Raw genomic sequence first — 6,813 nt, 5'->3', positions numbered from 1 at the left:
CATTAAAATAACATCAAATTTATCAGAAATACAGTGTAGAATGTTGTATATGACTATTGTAGCTGGAAATGGCCGATTTTTTTTTTTTTTTTAATGAAATATCTACATAGGCGTACAGATGCCCATTATCAGCAACCATCACTCCTATTTTCCAATGGCGCGTTGTTAGCTAATCCAAGTTTATCATTTTTAAAAGGCTAATTGATCATCAGAAAACTCTTTTGTAATTATGTTAGCACAGCTAAAAACTGTTGTACTGATTTAAAGAAGCAATACAACTGGCCTTTAGACTAGTTGAGTATCTGTAGCATCAGCATTTGGGGGTTCGATTACAGGCTCAAAATGGCCAGAAACAAAGACCTTTCTTTTGAAACACGTCTATCTATTCTTCTAAGAAATGAAGGCTATTCCATGCGAGAAATGTCCAAGAAACTGAAGATCTTGTACAACCCGGTGTACTACTCCCTTCAGAACAGCGCAAACGGGCTCTAACCAGAATAGAAAGAGGAGTGTCTAGTTTGAGAAACAGACACCTCACAAGTACTCATTAAATAGTACCCGCAAAACACCAGTCTCAACGTCAACAGTTTAGAAGTGACTCCGAGATGCTGGCCGTCATTCACAGGAGAAAAAGACGGAGATATCGAGGACAAAGGTCGGGATGCCTTGTAAGGATCTGGCAGCGAGTGGATAATTTTCCTTTACCATTGGTCCTAATTGTCACACCCTGATCTATTTCACCTGTCTTGTGCACTCTGTACGTTCTGGATTCTGACCTGGTTTATGAACTTCTGCCTGTCCTTGACCTGCCCTCTTGCTCGCACTTAGTTTTTCAATAAATAGCAGAGGCTCGAACCATCTGCCTCCGGTGTCTGCATCTGTCTCTCACTCTTGTGTCGTTATACTATTGCCAACGTGCAATAATTGGATAGTAAAATGGACGAACTACAAGCACGTATATCCTACCAACGGGACATTAGCTGTAGTATCTTATGTTTCACCGAGTCATAGCTGAATGACGACATGAATAACATACAGCTGGTGGGTTATACACTGTATCGGCAGGATAGAACAAAGAGTGGCGGTCTATGTATATTTGTAAACAACAGCTGGTGCACGATATCTAAGGAAGTCTTGAGGTTTTGCTCGCCTGAGGTAGAGTATCTCATAAGTTGTAGACCAAATATTTACCTAGAGTTTTCATCTATACTCTTCATAGCTGTCTATTTACCACCACTAATCGATGCTGGTATTAAGACCACACTCAATGACTTGTATACGCCTGTAAGCAAACAGGAAAACGCTCATCCAGAGGTGTTTTACCTCATTTCTACCAGCATGTTAAATGTGCAACCAGAGGGGGTGAAAAAAACTCAACCACCTTTACTCTACACACAGAGACGCATACAAAGCTCTCCCTCGCCCTCCATTTTGGCAAATCTGACTATAATTCTATCCTCATGATTCCCGCTTACAAGCAAAAACTAAAGCAGGAAGCACTAGTGACTCAGTCAATAAAAAAGTGGTCAGATGAAGCAGATGCTAAGCTACAGGACTGTTTTGCTAGCACAGACTCGAATATGTTCCGGGATTCTTCCGGTGGCATTGAGGAGTACACCACATCAGTCACTGACTTCATCAAAAAGTGTATTGATGACATCGTCCCACAGTGACCGTACGTACATACAGTGCCTTGCGAAAGTATTCGGCCCCCTTGAACTTTGCGACCTTTTGCCACATTTCAGGCTTCAAACATAAAGATATAAAACTGTATTTTTTTGTGAAGAATCAACAAGTGGGACACAATCATGAAGTGGAACGACATTTATTGGATATTTCAAACTTTTTTAACAAATCAAAAACTGAAAAATTGGGCGTGCAAAATTATTCAGCCCCTTTACTTTCAGTGCAGCAAACTCTCTCCAGAAGTTCAGTGAGGATCTCTGAATGATCCAATGTTGACCTAAATGACTAATGATAATAAATACAATCCACCTGTGTGTAATCAAGTCTCCGTATAAATGCACCTGCACTGTGATAGTCTCAGAGGTCCGTTAAAAGCGCAGAGAGCATCATGAAGAACAAGGAACACACCAGGCAGGTCCGAGATACTGTTGTGAAGAAGTTTAAAGCCGGATTTGGATACAAAAATATTTCCCAAGCTTTAAACATCCCAAGGAGCACTGTGCAAGCGATAATATTGAAATGGAAGGAGTATCAGACCACTGCAAATCTACCAAGACCTGGCCGTCCCTCTAAACTTTCAGCTCATACAAGGAGAAGACTGATCAGAGATGCAGCCAAGAGGCCCATGATCACTCTGGATGAACTGCAAAGATCTACAGCTGAGGTGGGAGATTCTGTCCATAGGACAACAATCAGTCGTATATTGCACAAATCTGGCCTTTATGGAAGAGTGGCAAGAAGAAAGCCATTTCTTAAAGATATCCATAAAAAGTGTTGTTTAAAGTTTGCCACAAGCCACCTGGGAGACACACCAAACATGTGGAAGAAGGTGCTCTGGTCAGATGAAACCAAACAACAATGCAACAATGCAAAACGTTATGTTTGGCGTAAAAGCAACACAGCTCATCACCCTGAACACACCATCCCCACTGTCAAACATGGTGGTGGCAGCATCATGGTTTGGGTCTGCTTTTCTTCAGCAGGGACAGGGAAGATGGTAAAAATTGATGGGAAGATGGATGGAGCCAAATACAGGACCATTCTGGAAGAGAACCTGATGGAGTCTGCAAAAGACCTGAGACTGGGACGGAGATTTGTCTTCCAACAAGACAATGATCCAAAACATAAAGCAAAATCTACAATGGAATGGTTCAAAAATAAACATATCCAGGTGTTAGAATGGCCAAGTCAAAGTCCAGACCTGAATTCAATCGAGAATCTGTGGAAAGAACTGAAAACTGCTGTTCACAAATGCTCTCCATCCAACCTCACTGAGCTCGAGCTGTTTTGCAAGGAGGAATGGGAAAAAAATGTCAGTCTCTCGATGTGCAAAACTGATAGAGACATACCCCAAGCGACTTACAGCTGTAATCGCAGCAAAAGGTGGCGCTACAAAGTATTAACTTAAGGGGGCTGAATAATTTTGCACGCCCAATTTTTCAGTTTTTGATTTGTTAAAAAAGTTTGAAATATCCAATAAATGTCGTTCCACTTCATGATTGTGTCCCACTTGTTGTTGATTCTTCACAAAAAAATACAGTTTTATATCTTTATGTTTGAAGCCTGAAATGTGGCAAAAGGTCGCAAAGTTCAAGGGGGCCGAATACTTTCGCAAGGCACTGTACCTCAACCAGAAGCCATGGATTACAGACATCTGCACTGAGCTAAAGGCTAGAGCTGCCGCTTTCAAGGAGTGGGACTCTAACCTGGAGGCTTATAAGAAATCTCGCTATTCCCTCCGACGAACCATCTAACAGGCAAAGCGTCAAAACAGGACTAAGATCAAATTGTACTACACCGACTCTAACACTGGATGTGACAGGGCATGCAAACTATAGACCACAAATGGAAGCACAGCCATGAGCTGCCTGGTGACACGGGCCTACCAGACGAGCTAAATTACTTATATGTTTGCTTTGAGGCAAGTAACACTGAAAAATGCATGAGAGCATCAGCTGTTCTGGATGACTGTGCTCACGCTCTCCGCAGCCGATGTAAGACCTTCAAACAGGTCAACATTCACAAGGCCACAGGGCCAGACGGATTACCAGGATGTGTACTCTGAGCATGCGTTGACCAACTGGAAAGTGTCTTCACTGACATTTTCAACCTCTCCCTGTCCCAGTCTGTAATACCAACATGTTTCAAGCAGACCATCATAGTGTTCTTGGGCACAGGGACTAAGGTATCCTGCCTAAATGACTACTGCCCTGTAGCACTCACTTCTGTAGCCATGAAGTGCTTTTAAAGGCTGGTCATGGCCCACAGCAACACCATTATCCAAGAAACCCTAGACCCACTCCAATGTGCATAATGCCCCAACAGATCCACAGATGGTACAATCTCTATTGCACTCCACACTGCCCTTTCCTACCTGGACAAAAGGAACACCAAATGTGAGAATGCTGTTCATTGACTACAACTTAGCGTTCGACACCATATTGCCCCCCAAAGCTCATCACTAAGCTAAGGACCCTGGGACAAAACACCTCCCTCTGTAACTGGATCCTGGACTTCCTGATGGGCCGCCCTCAGGTGGTAAGGTAGGTAACACATCCGCCATTCTAATCCTCAACACGAGGGCACCTCAGGGGTGCGTGCTCAGTCCCCTCCTGTACTCCCTGTTCACTCATGACTGCATGGCCAAGCATGACTCCAACACCATCATTAAATTTGCCGATGACTCAACAGTGGTAGGCCTGATCACCGACAATGATGAGACAGCCTATAGGGAGGAGGTCCGAGACCTGGCCGTGTGGTGCCAGGACAACAACCTCTCCCTCAACGTGATCAAGACAAAGGAGATGATTGTGGACTACAGGAAAAGGAGGGCCTGTATCATCGGCAGGGCTGTAGTGGAGCAGGTCGAGAGCTTCAAGTTCCTCATGGGCCCTCAGATCCTCAAAGTTCTACAACTGCACCACCGAGAGCATCCTGACTGGTTGCATCACTGCCTGGTATGGTAACTGCTTGGCCTCCGACCGCAAAGCACTACAGAGGGTAATGTGTACGGCCCAGTACGTCACTGGGGCCAAGCTTCCTGCCATCCACCTTTATTTAACCAGGTAGGCTAGTTGAGAACAAGTTCTCATTTACAACTGCGACCTGGCCAAGATAAAGCATAGCAGTGTGAACAGACAACAACACAGAGTTACACATGGAGTAAACAATAAGTCAATAACACAGTAGAAAAAGAAAAAAAAAGAGTATATACATTGTGTGCAAAAGGCATGAGGAGGTAGGCAAATGATTACAATTAAGCAGATTAACACTGGAGTGATAAATGATCAGATGGTAATGTGCAGGTAGAGATACTGTTGTGCAAAATAGCAGAAAAGTAAATAAATAAAAATAGTATGGGGATGAGGTAGGTAAATTGGGTGGGCTATATACCGATGGACTATGTACAGCTGCAGCAATCGGTTAGATGTTTTTAAAGTTGGTGAGGGAGATGAAAGTCTCCAAGTTCAGCGATTTTTTTAAAAATTAGTTCCAGTCACAGGCAGCAGAGAACTGGAAGGAAAGGCGGCCAAATTAGGTGTTGGCTTTAGGAATGATCAGTGAGATACACCTGCTGGAGCGCGTGCTACGGGTGGGTGTTGCCATCGTGACCAGTGAACTGAGATAAGGCGGAGCTTTACCTAGCATGGACTTGTAGATGACCTGGAGCCAGTGGGTCTGGCGACGAATATGTTGCGAGCGCCAGCCGATTAGAGCATACAGGTCGCAGTGGTGGGTGGTATAAGGTGCTTTAGTAACAAAACGGATGGCACTGTGATCAACTGCATCCAGTTTGCTGAGTAGAGTATTGGAAGCTATTTTGTAGTCAGTTTTACTAGCGTAAGTTTGGCGGCGTGAGTGAAGGAGGCTTTGTTGTGGAATAGAAAGCAGACTCTAGATTTGATTTTAGATTGGAGATGTTTGATATGAGTCTGGAAGGAGAGTTTACAGTCTAGCCAGACTCCTAGGTACTTATAGATGTCCACATATTCTAGGTCGGAACCATCCAGGGGGGTGATGCTAGTCGGGCGTGCGGGTGCAGGCAGCGAACGGTTGAAAAGCATGCATTTGGTTTTACTAGCGTTTAAGAGCAGTTGGAGGCCACGGAAGGAGTGTTGTATGGCATTGAAGCTCGTTTGGTTAGACAGCACAGTGTCCAAGGAAGGGCCAGAAGTATACAGAATGGTGTCGTCTGCGTAGAGGTGGATCAGGGAATCGCCCGCAGCAAGAGCAACATCATTGATATATACAGAGAAAAGAGTCGGCCCGAGAATTGAACCCTGTGGTACCCCCATAGAGACTGCCAGAGGACCGGACAACATGCCCTCCGATTTGACACACTGAACTCTGTCTGCAAAGTAGTTGGTGAACCAGGCAAGGCAGTCATTAGAAAAACTGAGGCTACTGAGTCTGCCGATAAGAATATGGTGATTGACAGAGTCGAAAGCGTTGGCCAGGTCGATGAAGACGGCTGCACAGTACTGTCTTTTATCGATGGCGGTTATGATATCGTTTAGTACCTTGAGCGTGACTGAGGTGCATCCGTGACCGGCTCGGAAACCAGATTGCACAGCGGAGAAGGTATGGTGGGATTCGAGATGGTCAGTGATCTGTTTGTTGACTTGGCTTTCGAATACCTTAGATAGGCAGGGCAGGATGGATATAGGTCTGTAACAGTTTGGGTCCAGGGTGTCTCCCCCTTTGAAGAGGGGGATGACTGTGGCAGCTTTCCAATCCTTGGGGATCTCAGACGATATAAAAGAGAGGTTGAACAGGCTGGTAATAGGGGTTGCGACAATGGCGGCGGATAGTTTCAGAAATAGAGGGTCCAGATTGTCAAGCCCAGCTGATTTGTACGGGTCCAGGTTTTGCAGCTCTTTCAGAACATCTGCTATCTGGATTTGGGTAGAGGAGAAGCTGGGGAGGCTTGGGCGAGTAGCTGCGGGGGGGGGGGGGGGGGGGGGGGGGGGGGGGCTGTTGGCCGAGGTTGGAGTAGCCAGGAGGAAGGCATGGCCAGCTGTTGAAAAATGCTTGTTGAAGTTTTCGATAATACAGTCTTATTTTTTCGATTATCATGGATTTATCGGTGGTGACCGTGTTACCTAGCCTCAGTGCAGTGGGCAGCTG

This window comes from Oncorhynchus clarkii, chromosome 20 (assembly GCF_045791955.1).
Source record: "Oncorhynchus clarkii lewisi isolate Uvic-CL-2024 chromosome 20, UVic_Ocla_1.0, whole genome shotgun sequence".
NCBI classification, from domain to species: domain Eukaryota; kingdom Metazoa; phylum Chordata; class Actinopteri; order Salmoniformes; family Salmonidae; genus Oncorhynchus; species Oncorhynchus clarkii.
This window is presented reverse-complemented; position numbering follows the sequence as displayed.